The following is a 15,824-nucleotide window of genomic DNA, read 5'->3' on the forward strand; positions in this document are numbered from 1 at the left end:
CATGTGCTTGAGCGCTCTCCTGAATCACCATTCACTTTTGATCTGGATGTCTCATCTAGGAAAAGAAATGGCTTTTTGAAAAATCTTCTTATTCAGGTTTCTTTTATTTACAATGTATTATGATTTTTTTTCTGCTTCCTTAAACTGAGGCAAATCCTGCTCAGAGTTGCTCCTGCATTTGATAGAAAACAAACACAGATGAAAGACCACTGCTTTGAGACTGTCTCAGCCTTCAGATCTTACATGAGCACTTATTTTTCATCCGTTCTGTTTTTTCCCCAAAGGACAATTTTATTCCAAGTTCATGAGCTCGTGCTGAAAAACAGCAGAACATTTCCTAAGTCCCAAAATTCTGTGGAAACTCGAGTCTAATGCTTTAGATCCAAATTTAAACTTGGCATGTTGACCCCATGTAGCGCCAAGTGGAACAATCTCATTTCAACAAGAAAGGTGCAATAGTTCCAGCCTCTCAGGATAGTTGTGCTCAGGTACCTGCTCCACAGTTCACCGTGTCTCTGCCCACCTGCCACCACCGACTCCTGCTTCTCCTGCAGGCATCATTCACAGCCATGAACTGCCTCCTGGAGGTGGGTGCCTCAGCATACAGGCAACCTCCTTTCGCCCAGTGACCCGCTGGTTGGAGAGAGCTCGTCACCGGCAAGCAGGGTTCCAATTAAGCCTCTGCCTGACCAGCCTCGAGCCCCACATCTTGCTCACTCCCGTCGTGCCTCAGTGCTAAGACGAGTGACTGCGCAGCACGCAGCCTCTGGCTGGAGGTGCTCCACTGAGTGCCACAGCATTGCTGGGAGCACGGGTGTCTCATCCCAGGAACATCGAGGGTCTTGGCCCAGCAGCGAGATGCAGAGAAGAGCTAGGAGTGTGAGTCCCAGCAGGAGCAGGGCTGGGCGATGCAGGGCGTGCCGTAGCACAACCGTACACCCTGGTGCGTGCCGGGCTGCCGCAGGAGCCACGCTGGCAGGCGCTAGGCTCAGGAGGCACCTTCACATTTGATCTGGGATTTAGACAACTATCTGCAGTTCCAGGTGCCAATGCCATGCCTTGGAGTATGAGCCCACTCATCCTTAGTAAGTCATGGTCAAAATTTCCAAAGAGAAAGATTTCAACCATAAATCAGATACACGCTGTGGACTGCAGTGGGACACAGTCAAAACCTGTCTTCAAAGGACTTCTCAGAAAGAACAGGCTATGATGCCCCATGGATACTGGAGGTTACTGCTATTTTATAAAGCAAGATTGAAAGACTGTACTACTCCAAAATTCTGATTGCTACCCGTCTGGACTTAGAGTTTCAATTTTCAAGCCACTATCTCAAATGTGAAATCCCCCCCAAAAAAATTTTCACAAAGATACTTGGTCAAATAATTAAAAACTGCTTCAGCAGTACAGTTATCATGTTGATGCTCTTGTCTTTCTACCCTGTCTCAGAGAATTTGTTCCTTTTGTTAGATAATGCAGACAGAAGGTGTACTGACTACTTGCTTTTATTCATGGAAGTCTTTAAGTTCCGAGATTATTTAAAAGAATTTGCTTCCATACAAATGTACTTCCTATTGCACACTGTGCTCTCTCATCAAAGATGGAAATCCAATTCCCCAGTTTCAAGAAGTCTTCAAGTTTTCAGGCGTTGCTCTTTTCACACCATACGAAGGCCCATGCAATTGGGCACCCATGCAATTCTGCTGGCAGTTCAGAGCAGAGGAGCAGCAGGTAAAATGCTGCTTTGTGTCTTGGCCAATACTAAACTATTGAAGTCACACTTTTATGTGCACCTGGTTATACCTTGCACTGAAAAGTGTGCGTGATAGAGGCACTTTTGTGCCAACCATGGAATTTATTTCCTTAAAAAAGTATTTTTCCTAAAGCCTAATAGAGATTGCAGCCCTAGATAACTCACTTGCTTTCTTCCAATGTCAGGAGCATGCAGTGGAAAGAGCTGAAACTCTGCAGAAAGGGCATGGCTGGACCCTGGCGTGAACACTGGTGGCCGGACAGCCAAGTGATCTCCTGTGTGCAGGGCAACCAAGGGCGGAAGGAAAGAAAAGACATGGGGGGGAAAACAGGATTTTTGTTACATTTTTGTTGTACTCGAGGAAAAAAAAGAATTTGCCATCTGGCTAAGAAAGCTAAGTACAATGTATTCTATAATTCCTACCTAACTCTATGAAACAGCTTATATCGAGTGCTACGGATACCCCACATCTCTCCTATGTTACTTTCTTTTGAAGTTCAAAGCCAAAAAGCTACTTTGAGTTGGCTACATTTGTTTGCCCTTTCCTTCCCTTGAAGCAAATACAACCAGTAAAATTCCCTGGTGTATTTCTCTCCTTCCTGAAGTTTCTTTTCTCATTTGCCCTCCTCCATATAATCAGACCCCTTTTCACACATGGGTGAACCCAGAAAGTAATTTAGAGTGGGAACCACGTGAACCAGTTGAGTGAACATCAGGTAATTGTGCCTTAGAGGCCTTTTTGAAGGTCAAATATTTCTGGGTAATTTTTCCAGCTACTTTCTTTGTTAAATGAAAACCCACTGAAACCAAGAGAAGAACAAGGTGGCTTTGTAAAAGTCTCTAACTCACTGGCCCCGTGAATCCGCCTGCCCCATATCCCTGCATGATTTCCTTCTACATTTTCTTTCCAAGACTCCCACCTTCACAAGTCACCTGCCTGTGCAAAATCTGTATTGTTCACTGTTGCCCTGAGAACAGCTGAGATTTTCAGATACGCTTCCCAATACATTCTTACACTTCTAAGTCACTTCCAAGCTTTTGCAAAAAAAGGTTTACTTTATGTTTGCATCATGATATGAAAAACAATCTAAAAATCATCTCTGAGACACACAGACAGACACACACACAGACAGACAAACAGGAGCGCTTGTGAACCTGGCAATCTGTGGTTGCTTTCTGTGTACTGTCTCCAATGTCGACTGTTATAGGTGAGTTCACACTGCAGCTTTTCCTTCCAGGCATTATGAATTTGGGTATTACCACTAAACCCAATAAACTTCGTGATAATTATAAATAACAAATTAAAACATTGATTTAAATGAACTGACAAGTGTTACAGCCACAAGATGGTCACATAATCCCAACTTTCATACAAAACTATATGAAGAACATCAAACAAAATTAAAGAAACTTTATGTTCTCCTTTAATGTGTGCAATTTCAACTACAGAAGTAAATAAATTGGTTTTATACTAGGAATGGAAGCAGAGGAACTTTGCTAAATACATTTTCTATTTTAGGAGAGATTTTAATTTAATAAACTGGACTTGTTTTCTGAAAAACAACTTGTCATCAAGAACAGAACAATGCCACTTAGGCAGCAAATTCATCAAAGCAAAGGCTTTTTTAAATTGCAGAACCTAGCACAACAAGGCCCTGATTTGTCCTCTTCGGAATGCAATACCAATAAGTAACAATGTGGTGAGTTCCCAATCCCAAATTCTTTACTGTTGCTCCAGACGCTACAAAGGTTATGCAGAGTTTGCACTGCACAGGATTCCTTTCTTGCACATAACTCTGAATGTGCAAAGTCTTTCCAGACTCAGAACAACAATCATTACACAGACCCAAATATGGTGGCGGTCGTGGTCAGATATACGTGTAGAGATGCACATGAATGGGCAGGTATATGCTGAAATGGGCTCATTTTAATTAAGGAAAACATGAATACTGACAAATATATTTGAGGAAGTAATTTAAATGTAATGCAAGTGCATTTACTGCTAATCCCCAGTACAGCTGCATAGGGGAGCGCTTTGGCTGCTGCAGGTCACCCGAGAACAGAAGAGCTGAGCTCTGTGCCCTGCACCAGGCAGCACTCGCTGAGAGCTGAGCTCCACTTTCCATTGCACACTGGACCATAACTGGGCACAAATCCTTCTTCCCCATGGGCTCCACCCTTGGTGGGCTCTGGGTGGGGGACGTGGGACTGTCCACCTGATCCTCCCCGCCGCTCCTCCAGAAAGGCAACAGGCAAGCCTCCCACCTCCGCCGTGTCTGCTGCCACGGGGGTCCATGTCCTGCTGGGGAGGAAAGCCTTGCCCCACTCAGCCCCAGTCACTGCTTTGGACTCGCTGTCCCCAACGTGGTGGTCCGCTCCAGCCAGAGAGTTAAACCTGTGTTTAAAATACATAAATGCCAGAAAAACTCTGTACCCAATTTAAAGATTTGGCTCAAACTCCTGTGCCATTCTGCTCGGGAGAGGAAGGAGAGCTTTTGCAAGAATTAACAAAAAAGAAGCTGCAAACTGCCCTCACAAGCTAGTAAAGAAAAGGAAAGCAGTCACTGCCTCAGCACAGCGCATCTGGGTTAGGCTGAGCGCTGCTGGGCTCTTGGGGCTGTCAGAGCTGTTTGCCTTATCAATGGGTCCCACAAAAGCACTTCTAAAGCTTTATCCTAAAGGAATGCAGTGTCCAACAACGACTGATAGAGATCGGAGTGATGAAGTCCCTGCAGGCATGTGCTTCCAGGGAACAATGGGAGTTAACTGCATGCTGGGAAAAAGTCCCGCACGGCAAGGTGATAGGTACTGTTGGCTTAGAGAGAGAAAATGAAAAAGCAGATTCAAGGCTGGAAGAAATCTGCTCTTCAGTGGCAACATGCTATTGCCTGAGAATTAAACTACTTGTTTCACTGCGTTTTCTTTGGGGATGCTGCTGAGGGACCTCTGAAGAACAAGCAACATCAACAGCTCTCCTGTGAAGCTTCATGAGGCTTTCTGTGTACTCCAGATTACTAATGCTGGCTACGTATCTATGTGGCTAAGTGCTGAACAAAAGTTACTTGTTGTCATCTGAATCTATTGTTGCTGCTCTTCCTGGGTGCAGAGTTATTAAGGCATCTTACCAGCCGTACTGGGCAAAGTAGTCATCTGCCACACACCTGATCAAATCTAGAAAAACAGCATTTGTTCACTACCGTTGCTCCAGATCTGGGTTGAAGATAAAACTTATTGGCTTGCAGGGCATTTGGATGCTTGCTAGACATATTTGTTGCTTTTGGAGTAGCTGTTGGAGGCAAAATGACTTGAAAAGCTCACGGATGTCCTTTGGGGGCATGTACTAAATAAGAGCAAATCAAGATAAAAGTGAAGCAGTGCACTGCTCCTTCCTCCTCCTGCCTATGGCCCTGGACTACTGAGATCTGTTGATTATTTCTAGAGCTTCCACAAAAAGTAACTTTTGCAAGCTGTTGTTATTGCACAAGAATCTGCACCTCTACTAAGAAAGCGTTGCACAAATCAAGATGATGAAAGCGACTCCTCTGTATTGAGCTCTTCTGGAGAACACAGACTGCCTCAGGCTTTAGACGCTGTCGAAGACATAAGGACATAAAATTTGTCTGAGGTTCATCCAGCCCAACAGTGTCTCCAATAGCTGTCATTATCAGCTCCTCAGGGGAAGGCAACTGAAGTACTCGGGGCTGACTGTATCACTTTAACCACATTCTTGCAGACTATTTCAAAGATTTCCAGTAGAGGCATCAGACCTCAGAAACGTTTCCAGTCTTCTGGAAAGTATTTGCTATTCCCAACATTTTGCAGACCATAAGGGAACAGAAACAATAATTACACAAATGCAGTTCCCAAGAGGTTGTTTGGTAAAAAAGCTTGACATAAATTAGCAGATCAATGGATTACCTCTGAAGCCTTTTAAAAGGCTTAGCTACTTCTGTCTTCCATTTCTCAGCCATCAGTGCTGACTTACACAGTGAGATCCACACAGTTAGCTGAGCAGTGCCGGTTTCACGTTCTTCTAGAACCCTTGAGCAGAAAAACCCTAGTTTGGGGTTTGTTATTCAACCTACTGATTTGCTGCTCCTTCGCTGACAGCTGAAGTGGAGACGGGTCCTCCTGCTCACCCAGTAAAGCATGGTCTCCTGATAGAAGGTCCTCCTCAAATGTCTCCACAGCAGGCGCAGACACTGGGATTCGTGGCATTCGGAGCTGTGCCTCCCCCTGTGCTCCTTTTGCGCTGCAGCCATCAGCTGGGCTGCTTGGCAGTGCACACAGCTAAGCTGCTCCCTGGACATGTGCTGGTTACAGCAGTGAGCATCAGCTCAAAGACAATTTGAGAAATCCCATTTGAGACTTTTAAGGAACATGACTTAATTAGGTAACTTTCATAGACACAAAAATTTGCATAATGCCACGGATACCAACATAAGGTTGACCCATCTTACCGCAGCAATAGTCACAGTAAGACACATTGGTGCTGCACAAAACCTACCAGCCACGAAGCTGTGCAGTTTGCGTGGGCTGGGAAGATCCTTGGGTGCCAAAAGAGATGGTGATGAGCTATAACTGCTGGGCTCCATGAAGGGGCTGCAGATGAGAGAGCCTGAGACAGAATGAGATGTTTTCAGGGTATTTTTGTCAATGGGAAAGGGACTGAGTGCTCCTGGGCTGGGGGAGTATTCTGCTGTTGATATTCGGCTGTTGGTAGTAGGGGGGCAGCTTGAGGAACGCTCACTAAACCGGGCCCTCCTCGTTTGTCATTGACATTCGGCTTGCCACACACTGCTGCAGCCAGCTTCCCTTCTTCCCTTGCTTTTGCTGCCTGACTCTGGCAGGGAGTACAGGCAAAACGGACGCTTGCAGGCTGCACAGGACCTTTTCGCAGCTGCGGGAAGAATCACCAGCCCTCTCCTGCAGTGAGTGGGATGGGAAAACCCTGGCTGAGCTAGGTTTGTGTGAGGCGGAGTGTCCCCCAAGTGACAGTAACACACGATGCAGCACGCTTGCCAGCCGTGAACAGTGCCCTGCTTGGGTATGGCTACAAGCTGTGGGCAGAAGAAATCACCCAGCCGTGCACCACATACTGCTCAGTGTCACTCACAGAATTATCATGCACTTGTACCATTCCACAGAAATACATGTTCTTTAAGAAATAAGAAGTGTGTTAATTCTAATTATTTCTAATATTATAACTGTCCATCACATGCACACACCCACAGTTTTCTCTACTGAAGTGCAAACACAACATCTTTTAATCAGTACTTTCTGCATGGTTAAAAAATTGCTGTTTGACGTACCGTACTCTCTTCCCTTCATGCCTGCTTTGATTTCTTGATGCAAGTCAAGATCCACTCCAACTGCATTTATCTTGTACTTGTGTTTGGAATGAAATATTTCATAACATGCACATGGAGATCTCTTTTGAGTAAATATGAAATTCTATAATTAGAAAAAAATAGAGACCAAACCATTACAGTATTCTCAGACTACAAACATGTTGCTTGTCTGCATTAATAGCAGTCTAGAACTATAAAATATATGGTATAACATTTGCAATGCTTATATAACATATATATAGCATTTGTTAATGACACATTGTCCTTTAAAATCAGTTACATTTAATAACTTGGTTACTGTGTGTATTCGCAAACTAGTAAATCACACGATTTGAAAAATGCAGGGAATAAAATAATATCTGTGAGTATCGGCACTACCTAAAAGAGCATGGCACCTAGGCACTAGATCTCAGCTTGTATGCCTCCCTCCCACAAAATATATTTATTTTGTACATCACTTAGCGGTTTGGGGTCGAAATGCAGCCCAAGCTGGAAGAGGTCCGGTGATGTCTCTCCCAGGCTGCACAGGAGATGAGGAAGCACCCTCGGGGCAACCCAGGGGCTGGGATGGTTTTGGCAGGCAGGGCGGGAGTCTGCATCTACCAGGGGTGGACCTCTCCCTCTGATGGCAACCCTGAACTGGCACCATCCAGCAAGCATGTGTTCCCTGTGTAAGTATGGATATCTTTAATGAATGATACATTGATTTCTTCTGCTGGGGCGGATGCCAGGAGTTCTCTTCAGTATCAGTAACGTTTCATTCATGATTTCAGCTGCTCCTTCATGGAAGGAGCACAAAGGAACAGACTGCCTGAAGACAGAGGGCTCCTGCAGGGAGAGCAGCAGCAGACCCCTTGGAATTACTGCTGACCAGAGAACCTGGCTCAGAGTGGAAAGAGAGAGTATTAATTAGGATTAAAGGGAAGTAACTGGCTTAGTATAATATGACAGCTGTGCCAAAGAGAATGCCACATTTTCTAGCTGCAATCCTTACTCTCAGATCTCTGTGTTATATTTTGGGTATTGGACAAATTGTGCTGGCTGCAGAATATTCTCCGTTACTGTAAGTCACTGGAGAGGGGCAGAATTGTCTATATTTAGGCCACCAAGTCCCCTGTGTTAATCTTTATTCCCTCTTTGTTTTAGTACTCTGCTTTCTATTTTTACCTCGCATATTCTGCAGCAGGTCTGGACGCTTGAAGAAGTCGGGGCGTCTTTTCCCCAGAAGAATTAATGGCCATGCCTGTAGTTTGTTTTCCATTTACTTCTTTCTCCCTTTCTTCATGTGTGGGTTTTCTTATAATGCAGACTATGAAAAATACTCCAACCAGAAAACAGCAGACCTGAAATGGAAAGCAAATGATAAATCAAACGGCAGTAGTAGAAAAGAAGGAAAGGGGTAACATTTGTAGTGCAATTTTGCCTAGAATTTCAGTCGCAGCTGTGCTTATTTAAGATTACGAAGGTACATTTGAAAAAGAAAGCAAAGGATTTGTGAATGACAGACACAAATCATAACTGCACCGTTGCCAGACTGAGACAGGAGCAATACTCGCCGCGTACCTCTGTCCTCCATCAGCCAGGCTCTCTGCTGTACTCGCAGCCAACAGTACCACATTCAGCCAGGAAAATGGCTCACTCAGTAAAAAGGGTAGTAAAAATTGGCACCACATAAGTAAGACAGTCATATACTTATCATTGTAAGCCAGTGCTATTTCTGAACATCTGATCTCTACATGATTTGAAACGTGGGCTAAACCAGTGATATTAATTGGTGTTTTCCATTAATATGACCTTCAGGAGCTTTGGCTTGCATTATTCATCAATCTGAACAAAAGTCCACAGGACCACCTTGAGGTGCTTTCCTTCTGAAGGGACTGAGCCTGGCTGGCTGCCTCCTCCCTGAAACAACGGAGCAGCTCAGGTGCACTGGGAGAAGGTATCAAGGCTGTCGCAGGACATGGGGTGCTTCGCTCTGGCTCTGCGTGTTACTGCTGGACCACTCCTGCCCTGGGCCTGACCATTCACCCTGCTTCCTCCAGTTCTCCTCAGATGGAACCTGATCTGGGCAGAACATTTTTCATTTCCTCCAGCTTTCCTGGTTTGTGAACTCAGACACAGCGGCAATGTGCATGCCACTCTCCTCTGCCATCCTTGAGAGTGCAGGCAGTGCCAGGAAGATTTCCTTCTGTTTGTCCTGATCCCTTTCTGTTTTCCACTGGGGTGGGGAGAGCAAGAAAAAGAGGTGAATTCAGAGGAGGAACAACTGTGAGAGCGGTCCTGGAGCCATCTCCCCTCCCAGACAGCGCAGAGGTCTGTGTTGTTCCCCCACCTTCCCCAGTGCTGTCCTGGGATGCTCCTCCAACAGCATCTTGTGGGCAGGTTTGCACTGAAGACCAGGAGCAGGCAGCTACTGGCCCCCGGGGAGCTGCCTGCCATGCAGGGACGTCCAGTATGGAATGGGATTTTGTACACTACTTTCCCTCACCATCTCTTATCTTCCCAGATGTTGCTGCTGGACGCACACTGCAGGAAAGGAAAGCCAGCAGAGCACTGTGGAGGGAAAATACCCGGGAGATTCAGGCCTTGCCAGCTCTGATTAGTAGTCTCAGAGCCCTTTCCCTGCAGGACATGCTTTGGAGAAAACTTTGCATGGTTTCAAATAATACAGATCAAAGTGAATTCCCCACTAAAGAGGAATCCACTAACCAACACTGATGCTTTTCTCAAAGCAGGAAAGGTATGAAGAGGAGCATAGGCAAGGAGAAGGGAAGAAATGTCTTTGGAAAAAAGCCCCAGGGCTGCTGGCAATATGAAAAGCACAACCTCGAACCTGGTCAGTGCACAAACAAACAGCACTCTGGAAAGACAAAAAAAAAAAAAAAAAAAAAAAAGAGAGAAAAGAGGTTAAGAAGCATCTCTGAGCAGTGGTGGAGCCACCCTAACCCTACCAGTAACTGCCAGCAGCAGCAGGTAGGTAACTCGTGTTCTCATCCACCTCAATAGACAAGAAAAGAAAAAAAGAGATCAGAAAAAAATAAGAGAACAAGACATTTTCCTGGGAGCGAGGAGCAGCAGTATAGCAGGCTTAGGACTACAGCACTTTCCTTGCAAAGGTATTTGGAGGTCCTGAGTGTTTTTAAATTCCACTGGGTTTGCTGGTTGTTGGTGCTCACAGCGTGACAGCAACAACAGGTCGAAGCGTGCTCCTTGTTCGTGGTAATGGATCTCAACCCTTTACAAAAGTTCCCCTGTGTAAAATCCATCAGGGCGCTGTGGGTGTAAGCTCTTCCTTCCCAGCGCTGAAGGGACATGGGCCCTCCTTGCCCGACTGTGTCTATAGATAGATTTAGATGGACCTCTGTCATCTGCCTGCACGAGTCACGCATTCCCGCTGAGGATTTATTTTAGACACCTGGCACTCCCTTCAGAGAGAAGTGAATTACTGCACGGGGCACACACAGTGGGATAGGAGTACCAGACACTGAGATGCCTGCGTCCTTTTCAGCTGCCTCGCTCCCTGAGCTTAAATCGAGAGTGTAGGTGCCTTGGCTTGACTCTGGGCTGAGCAGATCGCCACAGGGGATGTGCAGAATGACTCCAGTGCGAATCGGTACCAGACAAAACAAGGCAGTGAGGAGAGGTAGTGACATGCAGGACGGAAGAGGGATAATACGGGGAGGGTGGGGAGAGAAATTATTTCAGAGCTGGAGCTAATTTTGTAGAATCTGGCTGTTAAACAAAGAACCACAGTGTTTTAAAAATTCTGCTTATTGAATTAAGTCACTCTCCTGCCAACTGGATTACTTCAGCTGGCTGAACAATCTGACACCTCTTTTTAGAAAAGAATTTGCTAACATGACCAACTCAGTATGACGGCATACCTAACCATCCCCTTCGCTGCGCTCTCGGGGAAAACCAGGCACTACAGCTGAAAACAAAGCCCTTTTATGGGAAACTTCTATAGAATTCAGAAAAGACTTCAAATAGAAATTAAAAGAAAACTCAGAGCATTTCTGTTTTGAAGCCTAATAGAATCATGGATTGGTACTTATAGTCTAGCACTTTTTACATATTTGCATTAATGTATAAAATGTGTATTCTTTTGCATTAAAATTTAAAAAGAAGAAATAATTTGATTATTACATATTAATAGGTGCTTTTGGAGCATGAGGTTTCTCCTTGGCTTCTGAGAATGTCCTTCATAGAAACACTCAAAATCAGGCTCTGAAGTCAGGTAAACGGCCTCCCTTTGCACTCTGTGTTAGCGAGTATTGCACCGCCAGCATGGTTGGACGTTCGTGTTATTTGTACTACAGCAGCACTCACAGAGCTGAACTGAGATCAGGTCTTTATGGTGCTGGGTGTGATTTTTGTACCCTCAGAGGTGGTCCTTGACCCAAACAAGTCTGCTTAGGAGAAGGGAAGTTTGTCTCTGTTTTATATAAGGGAGCAGACGCAGAAAGATTATCCATGCTACCTAAGTGAGATTGCTGGAAAGCTTTTTTTGGATGCCAAAGCAGTGGCTTAACCTAAAGATACATGTCTGCTAAAAGGAAAGAAATAGCTACTAAACTTCACCTTTTCTTAACTTCTTTACTGTTACAGTTTAATTACTGCGCAGTCTGAACACCTGATATAAGTCATTCTCCCCCAAACTCCCCTGCAAACACGCTTCAGCTCTCCTTATAGCCTTGAGTTGTGACAGTGGGACAAATGCAAACACACCGAGTTTTGGAAAGTTATGGGCACCCTCTGGCTTCTTCTGTGGTATCTCCAAGATATCACAACTTCTTCTTTACCTCCAAGACAGCTCTGTCAGTCTCTGAGGGCCTTTTCATTCCTCTGAAATCCAGTCCTGCCTTCTTGCCCACTGATTTCTTGCTCAGAAATAAAAGCAGGTGTTTTACCCCCAGCTGATACTTTCACTGTTAAAACACTTGGATGTCACAGGACAGTATTAAAAACAAAACAACATAGCTGGAAAGAGCTGGAACCCTTTGGGATAGAAATCCCAACAGGATTTTTTGGGACGCCATTTTTGAGAGAGGTCACTGTTCTGGAGAGTTCTTTGGTGGCTTTTTTTGTATCTCAGATTCATTGATGGAAATCATCAGACTTCATTAGATCAAAACATAACATCTCTCTCTGCCCACAGACAGACAGATCATAGCCTTTGGCCATAAGTTGTACCACTCATTGGTTCTTAAACTAAAACTAACTATTCAATTGGCATAAAGCCTAGCATAGACATATTTAGATCAGGTCATGATTTTAGCTTAAAGTTATTCTCAGTGAGCATAATCTAATATTCCCAAGACAGCTCCATATTAACTCAGGGCAAGATTTGATGTGGATTTTGAACCAGCTTAGTGAAATCAATTTACAAAACATGTCTACAGCTAAACCAGTTCAACTTCGCACAGTTCTTTAAATAACAATCATTTTCATGGGTAGTGTTCATCTGAAAATGGGCCTGGTGCAATGCAGCATGCTTTACTTGCTGCTTTTCTTTCCGCCACTTGCTCAAAGTGCGAGCTGGAGGAACAGAGACATTTTCCTTAACTTCCTTTCACTGCTGGAAAGCTGGATCCCTCAATTCCCCCCAGGCACCACTTTGGTTTCCACTTTCCACTTTGCCTCAGGTGCAGAGGAAAGCAGAACTGAGAACGGAGTCCTCCTGTATGGCTGGCCCAAGGACCCACAGAATCCACAATATGCCCAGATCAGGAGAGAGAGCAGAGAGGCTTTGGAGACCCCACGGCTTCGTGGTTCCCGTGCTCCTGTGCTGCCAGCCCTTTGTGACCCTGCAGCTGTCAACCTCCTCCTGGAGATGGGACCCTTCCCAGGAACATCCCCAGTTCTCCAGGGGCCGACGGCACCTTCCCCCCATTTCCTGCACAGAGGATAAGCCGTGCGTTTCAGCAGCACGCAGTGCTTCAGGACAGCAGCTGTACCACCAGCTGTTTATTCAAAGGCCACTCACTGACTTCAATGTGTTACGGACCAGGCACTGTGTGAGGACACCGGTCCCTGTAGGGCTCCTGCAGAGCATCTAAGACACCAGCCACATTTGGTTGCCATTTCAGGAGGAGATGCAGGCATCCTCTCACTTGTGCTGCAGCTTTAATGCAAAGGAAGCCCAGGTACAGAGTCACGCCAGCAAGAGTAAGGGGCCCATGCATAGTGCACGCATGCAGCCAAAGGCTACACCGACACTATGGCAAAGACTGGAGTGTTGGAAAGCACCTTAATGTCGTCACCCTGCACTGTGAAACATGGAGCTTTCAGATGTTGGTTCATTACCCATTGTACCGTGCTGGTCACAAGGCACGCTACCGTGGTCCGTGCACCTTCTTTAATACCGTAATTTGAACATATTTGCTTTTTCACTTAATACAGACAACTGTTGTTTCAGTGTCCCCTCAGGACAATATGTTCTCCAGAGAAAGGCCCAGGGACAAAGAGTGTCTTTTGAAGGCTCTCATTACTTCTGTACCATATTTCTCATATCTGATAAGCCTATCTGTGAAATTCCAAAAAGAGATGGTTATCTCCTCTTACACAAATAACTTGGCCTAACGTTACTTTGATACAAACCTTCTGTGATACATTTCTGTAAGCAAAGAACTACTTAAGTGCTACCCTTGAGGAAATACTAGCATAATGTTTCACATCTGTCTCATTTTGCCTCTAATGAAGACTATTTTTTGTACCAGCTCTGCCTTTATATCATTACAGTGTGTTTTTTCTTTCAGTAAGCAGTTATAATTCTATTTACTAGTTACTGCAGTTACCGCTTCGAATGCATTTGTCTTTGGAATCAGCAAAACACCAAGGATATTTTACATGAAAGAAACATTTATGTGATTTTGTCAAACGGTACAAAAGGCATTTTGTGGATTTTTGGATTTGTCTAAGTCCTGTATATTTTTATTTTTTGATAATACTCCAGAGTATATGAGAAATTAACAACTGTGCCTTGGAAACTGTACTAGCCCCCGCAGGCTGGACCCTAGGTCAAGGCCTGTAGCCTTAGGCTATCAGTCAGCACCACTGACCCTGTACTGAACCATATTCCTACCACCACAGAACATTAATTCTGACTTATCCATGAGAATGAACAATTTTCCAATGACGGAACGGTCTGAAATTGGTGATCTTGGGCAGGCGGGTTCTCACTAGGTGAGAGTTGAGTCCTGTTAAAGTCTTGCAAGCACAAGTGAAAGAGGCAGCCATTCTTCCTACATATGAAAGGTCCATAATGGAGGCTGTGACCAAACAGGTGTCTGCAGTCAGTAACGAAAAGGCTCCCGCAAGAGCAAAGCCTGTCTGCCGCACTGTGGACCTCCCAGCAGGGCTGGGACATGCCTTCAGCCTCTCACACGCTTTTTTGCACAGACAGAGTCAATCCAGTGCATCGATCCAGCGTGGAAGGGACCCAAGCAGATGGTCTCTGTAGGCTCATGCCCCGGGGCAGCTTTGCCTCTGGGGCTCACAGGCTTGCGTAACCGAGCCTGGCGTGTCAGAGCATCACCGCTGGACCCGCAGCTACTGACCTCACATGCAGCCTGCCAGCAGGACGCTGCATGCTGTGCTGGTGGCTGCGCCGGAGACGGCCTTTGCAGAGCAGCGTAGCATAGAGTAGAACCAGCAACAGGTTTCTTTGTGTACTGCATCTGCTAGACTTACTTCACTGGCTGTTGTGGTCTTTACCCTTTTTTTTAACATGCAGATGGACCTACACGTTAAAGGGCAAAAGAGAAAAACTGTGGCGTTGCCACAAAATACCTATACTTTTCTACAAAACATGTATTAGACCAGTCTAGGCTAAGCTTATCATAAGTCTTAGATCTCTGCATGTTGCTCATTCCAATGCAGAATCTAGGGCTAACCACAGCAGAGAGAGAAATAGCTGAGGACACAAAACACAAGAAGAATTTTAAGCATTCACCACTAAAATACAGTATATATTAAAAATGCTGCCAGTGTTTACTGCTAAAGTCAAGAGCATCCCTGGATTTAGGCTGTGTTCTATATTTCATGCTGAGTTCAACAATAAATATTCAATCACAAGAATTTAGTTTGAAAGTTCAGAAATTTTTAAGGCCCCTCAAAAAAAGTTTACAATGACTCCCTAAAGCAAAGTGCCTTTCACAACATTCAGAATGTATTTAGGTTATTATTGCGAATCATGGACTCACAGCATAACCACAAAGCCTGTTGCAGAGAGTACTGCCTTTTAAGAAGTGGTTTATGAAAGAATGAATCCATTAAGAAATGTAGGTTGAGGGTTTGATGTGGAGCCACTCCTGGCTATTCTCACCCACTCTGGGCCAAGCGCAGCACGGACCAAGCTTTAGCACACAAGAGACAGATTCTCCAGCTCCTGGCAGGACTTACAGAATCACAGAATAGTTTGGGTTGAAAGAATGAATCCATTAAGAAATGTAGGTTGAGGGTTTGATGTGGAGCCACTCCTGGCTATTCTCACCCACTCTGGGCCAAGCGCAGCACGGACCAAGCTTTAGCACACAAGAGACAGATTCTCCAGCTCCTGGCAGGACTTACAGAATCACAGAATAGTTTGGGTTGGAAGGGACCTCTAAAGGTCATCTAGTCCAACCCCCCTGCCATGGGCAGGGACATCTTCAACTAGATCAGGTTGCTCAGAGCCCCATCCAGCCTGACCTTGAATGTTTCCAGGGATGGGGCATCCACCA

General features: G+C 45.2%; 1 long non-coding RNA gene across 3 annotated transcripts in view; it reads right to left on the bottom strand.

Moving 5' to 3' along the window:
• Positions 1-1,325: 1,325 nt before the first annotated feature.
• LOC103903119 overlaps positions 1,326-15,824 on the bottom strand; it is a 74,079-nt gene continuing 59,580 nt past the window's right edge. For 2 of the 3 annotated variants that reach the window (XR_002086263.1, XR_657837.2), the window contains 3 exons: positions 8,269-8,444; positions 7,063-7,204; positions 1,326-6,368 (listed from right to left, as the gene is read on the bottom strand). This is a non-coding gene — a long non-coding RNA (uncharacterized LOC103903119). The remainder of the gene's footprint in view (positions 6,369-7,062; positions 7,205-8,268; positions 8,445-15,824) is intronic. The other variant, XR_657836.2, reaches the window with a different exon arrangement.

The sequence above is a fragment of the Aptenodytes forsteri genome, unplaced genomic scaffold, assembly GCF_000699145.1.
Source record: "Aptenodytes forsteri isolate BGI_AS27 unplaced genomic scaffold, ASM69914v1 Scaffold278, whole genome shotgun sequence".
Classification (NCBI taxonomy): Eukaryota; Metazoa; Chordata; class Aves; order Sphenisciformes; family Spheniscidae; genus Aptenodytes; species Aptenodytes forsteri.